The sequence below is a fragment of the Hippocampus zosterae genome, chromosome 7, assembly GCF_025434085.1.
Source record: "Hippocampus zosterae strain Florida chromosome 7, ASM2543408v3, whole genome shotgun sequence".
NCBI classification, from domain to species: domain Eukaryota; kingdom Metazoa; phylum Chordata; class Actinopteri; order Syngnathiformes; family Syngnathidae; genus Hippocampus; species Hippocampus zosterae.
This window is the reverse complement of record NC_067457.1, coordinates 8,257-18,548: the sequence shown is the minus strand read 5'-3', so window position 1 is coordinate 18,548 and position 10,292 is coordinate 8,257. Positions and strand designations below refer to the sequence as shown.

The window sequence follows — 10,292 nt, the reverse complement described above, 5'->3', positions numbered from 1 at the left end:
TTCTCTTTGCATTTGTGTGCTTTGCGGGGCTCTTCCGTCGTGCGATGTGTTTATGAAACGGAAGGCTGAGAGTAATTTGAGCGCGCCCTGGTTGTTTTTGTTCGGGCCATTGAACGAACGCGGGGGTGTCCAACTCCGGGTCTGAAGGACTCAAGTCCTGCCGCGTTTTCCAGCTCTCTCAGGAGCAACACACCTGATTCAAATCATCAAGATCAATGCTGATGGCTCGTCAAAATCAGGTGTGTTGCAGCTTGGAGAGCCTGAAAACAGGCAGGACAGAAGCCCTTCAGGCACAGAGTTGGAGACCCCTGACCTACAGGCTAACGTGGACGGGTGAGCACATGGCTGATCGCATCGAATGTGTCTGTGGCTAATGAGTGTGTCAAGCAATTAATTTTGTTGCTTTGGTGTGTTTGAATGCGTCAGAAGATTGGCCCGCTCCACCATTACCTTTTCATTGGGTGATAGTTTATCAAAGCACCGGGACTCCTGTGGTTGCTGACCCCCTCCCCTTTTAAAAGCCGGTTGGCCACAAGTCATCTCGGCTCTTTCTGCCCGGATTTCAAGGCATTTCAAACGTAATTGAATACAACTTTATTGTCAAATGTGCTGCACGGATGATGTGTCTTCCCTCTCAACATAAAACAAGGCGTACTCCGCCATTGACTTTGTATTGGATGAAAGTTTTTCAAAGCATCCGGGACGCCAGGGGTCGCTATTGTGCCGGCCCCACTCCTTAAGTGGCGTATTCCGGTTGGCGCTGTCGTCTATTAATACCTGTCCACCTATGGCTTTGCGCGTTCTCTGCTTTCAAGGGAGGCCAAACGTAAGAATGCTCTCCTCGGCTTGTTTTTCTTGTTCCTTCTTTGTTCTTAGATGTGTGCTTACTGATTCAGTCTGGATTTCTGTGCTACGCAGGCTCTTCCGTTCTGGGCTGTGCTGTGCTGCGTGTGGTGTTTAAACGGACGCCGGAGTGTAATTCGGCCGCGTTTAGCCTTTAAGCTAACGTGGATGGATGAGCACGTGGCGGGGCGCGCACCGAATGAGCACGTCAAACAATTGTATTGCTTCGATGTGTTTGAATGCGAAGAAAACGTCACGGTTGGCGTACTCCGCCCTTAACTTTGAATTGGATGAAAGTGTATCAAAGCCCCCGGGCCTCCGCTGTCATTGCTTGGCCTCTCCTTGAAGTTCGTTTGTTTGCCACTGTCATCTAATCGCAGCGCTCCATTTCACCAGCTGGCCCAACTTCGGCATGCTCAAGTTCCAAGAAAGTCAAAGGCGCTCAATCTGCCCTTTGCGCCCGTCGTGGTCCACTGCAGGTACACAACAGGCATCGCGCTTCAAAATATTTCTCTGGCTATTGGTAAGGATATAGCTGATGTTACTACATGATGAGCTCTGTACAACCCGATAATGTTCACAACTGACAGCAATAAACCAAAGTTGACATGCCTGATGTTTACACCCCCCCCCCCCCCCCAGCGCTGGCATTTGTAAGACGGGCAGCTTCATCGTGACTGATGGTATGGTGGACAAGATCTACACCGGACACAAAGCGGAAAGGTTTGGCTTCGTTGGAAAGTCCAAGAGCAGCGTCCGCAGCTCTTCCAGACGAATGTGAGTCGGGGCGCAGCCCCAAAACCTCTTTTGCACCTTGTCGATGCAGTATGCGTTGATCTACCAGGCGCCAAAATGCCTAACTCGAACAGACTAACGCTTACTGCCGAATCCTAACTCTAATCAAAACCCCTAACCCTGATTCTCCCGCCAACTAACTCGCCCCCAAACCCCAAGAAACGGGTGTCCAAACTTGGTCTTCAAGGACTGCTGTCCTGCCTGGTTTTCCATCTCTCCCAGGAGCAACGCGCCTGATTCAAATAATCAGGATCGTTCAAATGCTGGCTGATGAGCTGATCATCTGAATCTGGTGTGTTGCACCCGACGGAGCTGGAAAACGGGCAGAAAAGTGGCCCTCAAGCCCCGGAGTTGGACATGCCTACCCTCACACCCCAATCCTCATGCTCAACCAACACCTAACCTCGAACCTCATCACCACTCCCCCATCCCCCATAAGAGGATGCTGCAGTTTCTTGTATACTTACTTGTAACACGAACCCCACGCCAACTTCGAACACCCTTGATCTGTATTCCTCAGTTTGCAGTGACGAGGTTTGACCAGCAGAGGGCAGCTATCGCTGCTTGCTGTGCAGGGCCAAAGGGGCTTTCGCATTTTACAGTGAAGAACTCTAACTTCGACGCCTAAATTCTGTAACCCGAACCCCTGACCCTATTCTTAAACCTAACCCCAATCGCCAGACTCCCCAACAGTCGTAGGCCACCTTCAACATTGACGTGAGTGGTAGATTGATAATTGCTCGATTTTCTTCCGAGTTTTCCTTGAACAGGGTTTCGCCATAAAGAACAAATTCTCAGCAGCACAAGGTAAGTTGATGTTCACTCGATTCGAGTTACTTTGCAAAAAACAAACACGATTTTTGTTGTGCCAGGTCCAAAGAGGACACGATGGCTGATCTCTGGAGGATGATTTTGGAGCGCGAGGTTGTCATTCTGGCGCACCTGAAGGAAGTGAGTGGTTGTCATGCAGCGAAACGGGTGGAAAAACGGCGGCATGAAAGGGACTTCTGACCTCCCCAAAATTTAATTCGGGTCTCACCCTAATTTTCTTCAGTTAATCTAAAATTCCTTGCCATTGCAGGTGGCAAGAGAAAAATGGAGGAATAGTCAAAGCGACGGCGGAGAATGAGCTTTCCAAGGGCTCTGAAGTTGCAATTTGAAACAAAATGAAAGATGTCCATTGCCATGTAGGACGTGTGTGACAGTTGCTGTCACTGGCTAGATCGGGGCTGCTGGACCTACGGGCACATGCGCGTGGCAGTGGAGGACTCGGACGTGCTGGTGGATTACACCATACGCAAGTTCTACGTCCAACACATCAGAAGCATCGAATGGCTCGTTCTGGGCAACAATTTTCACTTCACACTTTGTTCATCTCGTAGCAATCGAATGATGCCGCGTGTGGTCACGCCGCTCCATTTCACCAACTGGCCCAACTTCGGCGTGCCCTTCTCTCCCATCGGCATGCTCAAGTTCCAAGAAAGTCAATGGCGCTCAAGCCGCCCGTCGGGGTCCACTGCAGGTACATTACAGGCATTGCGCGTCAAAATATTTCTCTGGCTAATGTTAAGAATGTAACTACATGATTAAGTCCGTACAAATCAATAGTTACATTCATAACGGAGACCAATAAACCAAAGTTGACAAGCCTGATGTTTACACCTCCCAACGCTGGCGCTGGTCAGACGGGCAGGTTCGTCGTGATTGATCGTATGATGGACAAGATTTACGCCGGACACAAAGCGGTAGTTTGGAAATCCCAGAGCAGCGTCCGCAGCTCTTCCAGTCGAATGTGAGTCGGGGCGCAGCCCCAAAACCTCTTTTTCTCCTTGTAGATGCAGTATGCATTGCTTTACCAGGCGCCAAAATGCCTAACTCGAACAGACCAACGCTTGCTGCCGAATCCTAACTCTAATCAAAACCCCTAACCCTGATTTCTCCCGCCAACTCACCCCCGAGCCCCAAGAAACGGGTGTCCAAACTTGGTCTTCAAGGACCACTGTCCTGCCCGTTTTTCATCTCTCCCAGGAGCAACGCGCCTGATTCAAATAATCGGGATCGTTCAAATGCTGGCTGATGAGCTGATCATCTGAATCCGGTGTGTTGCACCCGTCGGAGCTGGAAAACGGGCAGAAAAGTGGCCCTCAAGCCCCGGAGTTGGACACGCCTACCCTCACACCCCAATCCTCATGCTCAACCAACACCTAACCTCGAACCTCATCTCCACTCCCCCCATAAGAGGATGCCGCAGTTTCTTGTATACTTACTTGTAACACGAACCCCACACCAACTTCAAACACCCTTGATCTGTATTCCTCTCAGTTTGCAGTGACAAGGTTTGACCAGCAGAGGGCAGCTATCGCTGCTTGCTGTGCAGGGCCGAAGGGGCTCTCACATTTTACAGTGAATAACTCAAACTTCGACGCCTAAATTCTGTAACACGAACCCCTGACCCTATTCTTAAACCTAACCCCAATCGCCAGACTCCCCAACACTCGTACGCCACCTTCAACATTGACGTGAGTGGTAGATTGATAATTGCTCGATTTTCTTCCAAGTTTTCCTTGAACAGGGTTTCACCATAAAGAACAAATTCTCAGCAGCACAAGGTAAGTTGATGTTCACTCGATCCGAGTTACTTTGCAAAAAACAAACACGATTTTTGTTGTGCCAGGTCCAAAGAGGACACGATAGCTGATCTCTGGAGGATGATTTTGGAGCGCGAGGTTGTCATTCTGGCGCACCTGAAGGAAGTGAGTGGTTGTCATGCAGCGAAACGGGTGGAAAAACGGCGGCATAAAAGGGACTTCTGACCCCCCCCCAATCCTCCCCAAAATTTAATTTGGGTCGCACCCTAATTTTCTTCAGTTAATCTAAAATTCCTTGCCATTGCAAGTGGCAAGAGAAAAATGGAGGAATAGTCAAAGCGATGGTGGAGAATGAACTTTCCAAGGGCTCTGAAATTGCAATTTGAAACAAAATGAAAGATGTCCATTGCCATGTAGGACGTGTGTGACGGTTGCTGTCACTGGCTGGATCGGGGCTGCTGGACCTACGGGCACGTGGCAGTGGAGGACTCGGACGTGCTGGTGGATTACACCATACGCAAGTTCTACGTCCAACGCAGAAGCATCGAATGGCTCGTTCTGGGCAACGATTTTCACTTAACACTTTGTTCATCTCGTAGCAATCGAATGATGCCGCGTGTGGTCACGCCGCTCCATTTCACCAACTGGCCCAACTTCGGCGTGTCCTTCTCTCCCATCGGCATGCTCAAGTTCCAAGAAAGTCAAAGGCGCTCAAGCCGCCCGTCGCGGCCATCGTGGTCCACTGCAGGTACATTACAGGCACCGCGCTTCAAAATATTTCTTTGGCTAATGTTAAGAATGTAACTACATGATTAAGTCCGTACAAATCAATAATAGTTCCATTCATAATGGAGACCAATAAACCAAAGCCTGATGTTTACACCTCCCCCAGCGCTGACGTTGTTCAGACGGGCAGGTTCATCGTGATTGATGGTATGATGGACAAGATGCACGCTGGACACAAAGCGTTAGTTTGGAAATCCGAGAGCAGCGTCTGAAGCTCTTCCAGACCGTGGTGAGTCGGAACTGCCCCAAAACCTCGTTTTGTACATGCGGTGTGGTAAATTCACACAAACGGTCCTGGCTCGTTTCTGTCTTGCAGATGCAGTATTTGTTCATCTACCAGGCGCCAAAATGCGTAACTCTCACCGCCTTAACTGTATTTGTGATTTAATGTTTACTGTTCTGTAATCCCGAATGCATTATCGCCTCACCCCATCACCTGCCTATCCTCTTGAACAAAATCCCTTGAACCCTTACTCTGAAGGCCTAACCTCTAATGCCTATACAGATAATTACCTAACCTAAGAGGCCGATCTGCTTTACCCTAATTTCTAACTGCAATCTCAAACCTCGAGCGCCAACCCTGAACATCGTGCCCTCAACCATAAAACCCTAACACTGTCAACCCCATCTTTTAATCCCTAATCCTACCCCTCACCACTTTAACCATATTCCAAATGCAAACTCTAAACCTCAACCTGAATCCTAAATTCCCTTGCACCCTCAGACCCAGGGGTGTCCGAACTCTGTCCTTGGGCGGCTGTCCTGCCCGTTTCCCAGCTCCCCCAAGAGCAACACGCCTGATTCAAATAATCAGGATCGTTGTAATGCTGCTTCAGAGATGCCTGATGAGCTGATCATCTGAATCAAGTGTGTTGCTGCCGGGAGAGATGCAAAACGGCCGGGACAGCAGCCCTTGACGACATTTTGGACACCACTGGTTTAAGGGTAATGGGAAATTAGGATGAAGGTTAGTTTAGAGTGAGCTTTTGGGATATGGTTAAAGTGGAGAGGGGTAGGATTAGGGATTAAAAGATGGAGGGTTGAAAGTGTTATGGGTTGAGGTGAAGGCACCATGTTAAGGGTTAACACTTGAGGGTTGAGATGGGGGTTAGAATTGGGGTGAGGAAGAAAGGCATCTTTGGTTAGGTGGTTGGATGTATAGGCGTTAAGGATTAAGCATTCAGAGGGAAGGGTTTGAAGGATTTTGTTTGAGGATACTCGGGTGTTGGGCTTATGGGATGATGCATTTGGACTGTTCGGGTTTGGCTTGCAGACGGTTTGTTTCCACGCTTTTAGAAGGATACGGGTTTAGTGTTTAAAGTTGGGTTATGGTTGAGGTTAGAGGAAGGGTGAGAGGGTTTGAGGTCATTCTGAAATGTGATCAGTTGGTCACTGCAACCCTAAAGAATACACGTTTGGGGTGTTATAGGTTGGGGTAAAGGGTAGGATTGAGGTGTTAAGCCTAAATCATAACGGTAAGCCAAAAACCTGCTCAAGCCAACCCGTAACGCTGACTTTCTCACACCTAACCCTCTCACCCTATCCCCCAACTACCTAACGGTTAACCCTCTCCTCCAAAAACCCTTTCTCTAATCCCCTCACCCAATTCCAAACCCAGACGCTTGTTCCTTGCACCTGTCATGAACTTTTTTCAGTTAGTGGAGATGACAGCGCTGTTGGACAGTCTACGCTGGTGTGGCCTAGGATAAGGAGAGGAACGCCAGTGCTGACTTGTCGATGAAACGAATTTAAGGTACAGAAGTGAACCAATCTTTTTTTTTTCGTTAAAAAAACTGTCTTGTTTACTTTGGAACTTGGCTTTTTGCAGACATGTTCACATAATGAGCATAACTTTGATCACTGAAATGACACTATTCTCTCCTGTCATCTAGAACTGCTTCAGTCGTGTATGCGGGAGAAGTGGCTCAGATTGCATCACTGTCGTCATTTGGAAGTATGGTGCATTTCTGCTGTTTATTCTTGTTGATGAGTGTGCACCGTTCTAATAAAACTCAAGATGCCTATCTGCGTCACCTCAACCATAAACCCTTAACACTGTCAACCCTCTAACTTTTAACCCCTAATCCTACTCCTAACCACTTTAACCATATTCCAAGTGCTAACTCTAAACCTCAGCCTTAATCCTAATTTCCCTTAAACCCTCAAACCCAGGGGTGTCCAAACTCTGTCCTTAAGGGCTGCTGTCCTGCCCGTTTCCCAGCTCCTCCAAGAGCAACACACCTGATTCAAATAATCAGGATCGTTGTAATGCTGCTTCAGAGATGCCTGATGAGCTGATCGTCTGAATCGGGTGTGTTGCAGCCAGGAGAGATGCAAAGCAGACAGGACAGCGGCCCTTTGAGACCAAGTTTGGACACCCCTGAGTTTCAGGGTAAAGGGAAATTAGGGTTACGGTTGAAGTTTAGAGTAAGCATTTGGGGTATGGTTAAAGTGGTGAGGGGTAGAATTGGGGGATAAAGTTGGAGGGTTGACAGTTAGGGGTTTATGGTTGAGGTAAGGGCACGATGTTCAGGGTTAACCCTCGAGGTTTGAGTTTGGGGTTAGGAATTGGAGTAAGGCAGATAGAATTTTTGGGTTCAGTGGTTAGATGTATAGGCATTAAGGGTTAGGTGTTCAGAGTCAGGGTACAAGGATTTTGTTTGAGTATAGTCGGGTGTTAAGGTTATGCGATGACGCATTCAGGCTGTTCGGTTCGTCATACAGGCGATTTGGGTTTGGTGTGTCGACGCTTTTAGGATACGGGGGTTTGGTGTAAGTTTACTACCTAACGCTTAATCCTCTAATCCAAACCCATGTGCTTGTTCGTTGCACCTGTAATGAGCTTTTTCACAGGCCTGGTCTATTTAGTGGAGATGACGGCGCTGTTGGACGGTATGCGCTGGTGCGGCTGGATGGGTTGTGGAGCCGAGGATTAGGAGAGAGAGGAACGTCGGTGTGGACTGTCGAAACAAATTTAAGGTACAGAAGTGAACCTTTAATTTTTTTTGGTCAATGGACACTCGGACCTCTTGTTTACTTTCAAACTTGGCTTGTTGCAGACGTGTCCACATATTGAGCTTTTTTTCACAGGCCTGGTCTATTTAGTGGAGATGACAGCGCTGTTGGACGGTCTGTGCTGGTGTGGCTGGTTGGCTTGTGGAGCAGAGGTCAATGAGGAGAGGAACGTCAGTGCTGACTGTCGATGAAACAAATTTAAGGTACAGAAGTGAACCAATTTTTTTTTTTCTTCAGTCAATGGACACTGTCTTTACTTTCAAACTTGGCTTGTTGCAAACATGTGCACATATTCGGCATAACATCTCTGGTCACTGAAATGACACGCTTCTCTTTCATCTAGAACTGCTTCAAATGTGTATGTGGGAAAAGTGGCTCAGATTGCATCACTGTCCGTGTTTTATGTGTTGTGTGCTACATCAAACCAGCATTTGGAAATGTGGCGCATTTCCGCTGTTTATTCTTGTGTTGATGAATGTGCACTGTTCCAATAAAATCTTCACACTCGGTATGCTAACCTCCTCACCAACCCTTAACAGTAAACTATAACCCTAACCCTGTACCCTCACTCCTAACCAAAACCCTCAAATCACCTACCCTGAACGCCAACCTCCATAATCCTTAAGCTAATGTTAAATCTTAACCTTTAATTCTCCCCTTAACCTGACATATTGTGTACCTTAACCCAATTCATCCGTAAGACTCTAAATCCGCAACCCCTAAATCCTAAAATTAAACTTGAACCCTAACCCTCATCCATACTGCAGGCATGTCCAGCCCTAGGCCTGGAGGGCCACTGTCCTGCCAGTTGTCCATTCCCGGCTGCAACACACCTGATTCAGATGATCAGCTCATCAGCCATCTCTGAAGCAGCATTGGAACGATCCTGATTATTTGAATCGGGTGTGTTGCTCCTGGCGAAGTTGGAAAACAGGACAAGCATCCCTTGAGGACTGAGTTTGGAGACCCCTGCCTTTTACCCTAATCTCCCTCACTCAAACCCTAATTCCCTAATGCAAACACCTGTCCATGTACTCTAGCTGCTAAACGATGATCCCCACACCTCTTAACCTAACTATAAACACTAATCCTAACTAAACTAACATTAACCCCAAACCTTGACCCACAAAATGCTAGCCCCTAATTCTAACCCGATTTGACAATGCAACCCCCACATCAGAGCCCCGGGCCTGGAGGTCCACTGTCCGGCCTGTTGTCCAACTCTCCTGGCTACAACACACTTGATTCAGATGATCAGCTCATCAGCAATCTCTGAAGCAGCATTAGAACGATCCTGATTGTTTTGAATCAGACGTGTTGCTCCTGGCAAAGTTGGAAAAGGGTCAGGACAAGCGTCCCTTGAGGACAGAGTTTGGACACCCAAACCCTAATTCCCTAATGCCAACACCTGTCCATGTACTCTAACCTCTAAACCGTGATCCCTACACCCCTTAACCTAACTATAAACACGAATCCTAACTAAACTAACATTAACCCTAAACCTTGACCCACAAAATGCTAGCCCCCAATTCTAACCTGATTTTGACAATGCAACCCCCTCATCAGAGCCCCGGGCCTGGAGGTCCACTGTCTGGCCCGTTGTCCACCTCTCCTGGCTGCAACACACTTGATTCAGATGATCAGCTCATCAGCAATCTCTGAAGCAGCATTAGAACGATCCTGATTTTTTTTGAATCAGGCGTGTTGCTCCTGGCAAAGTTGGAAAAGGGTCAGGACAAGCGTCCCTTGAGGACAGAGTTTGGACACCCAAACCCTAATTCCCTAATGCCAACACCTGTCCATGTACTCTAACCTCTAAACCGTGATCCCTACACCCCTTAACCTAACTATAAACACGAATCCTAACTAAACTAACATTAACCCTAAACCTTGACCCACAAAATGCTAGCCCCCAATTCTAACCTGATTTTGACAATGCAACCCCCTCATCAGAGCCCCGGGCCTGGAGGTCCACTGTCTGGCCCGTTGTCCACCTCTCCTGGCTGCAACACACTTGATTCAGATGATCAGCTCATCAGCAATCTCTGAAGCAGCATTAGAACGATCCTGATTTTTTTTGAATCAGGCGTGTTGCTCCTGGCAAAGTTGGAAAAGGGTCAGGACAAGCGTCCCTTGAGGACCGAGTTTGGACACCCCTGCCATTCTCCGTAATCCCCTCACACAAACCCTAATTCCCCAACCTTCAATGTTAATACCTGTCCTTGTACTCTAACCTATAAACCATGACCCCCTCCCCTACACCCC

The 10,292-nt window shown here is 48.0% G+C and overlaps 2 long non-coding RNA genes across 2 annotated transcripts; both read left to right on the top strand.

Moving 5' to 3' along the window:
• The first annotated feature begins 1,345 nt into the window (after positions 1 to 1,345).
• On the top strand, positions 1,346 to 4,746 carry LOC127603819 (uncharacterized). Its single transcript, XR_007963142.1, has 4 exons — positions 1,346 to 2,445; positions 2,511 to 2,589; positions 2,720 to 3,160; positions 3,324 to 4,746. It is a non-coding gene; the product is annotated as an uncharacterized LOC127603819 (long non-coding RNA).
• A 3,119-nt stretch (positions 4,747 to 7,865) lies between these two features.
• LOC127605093 (uncharacterized) lies at positions 7,866 to 9,067 on the top strand. The gene is made up of 3 exons (XR_007963452.1): positions 7,866 to 7,991; positions 8,103 to 8,230; positions 8,371 to 9,067. It is a non-coding gene; the product is annotated as an uncharacterized LOC127605093 (long non-coding RNA).
• The last annotated feature ends 1,225 nt before the right edge of the window (positions 9,068 to 10,292 follow it).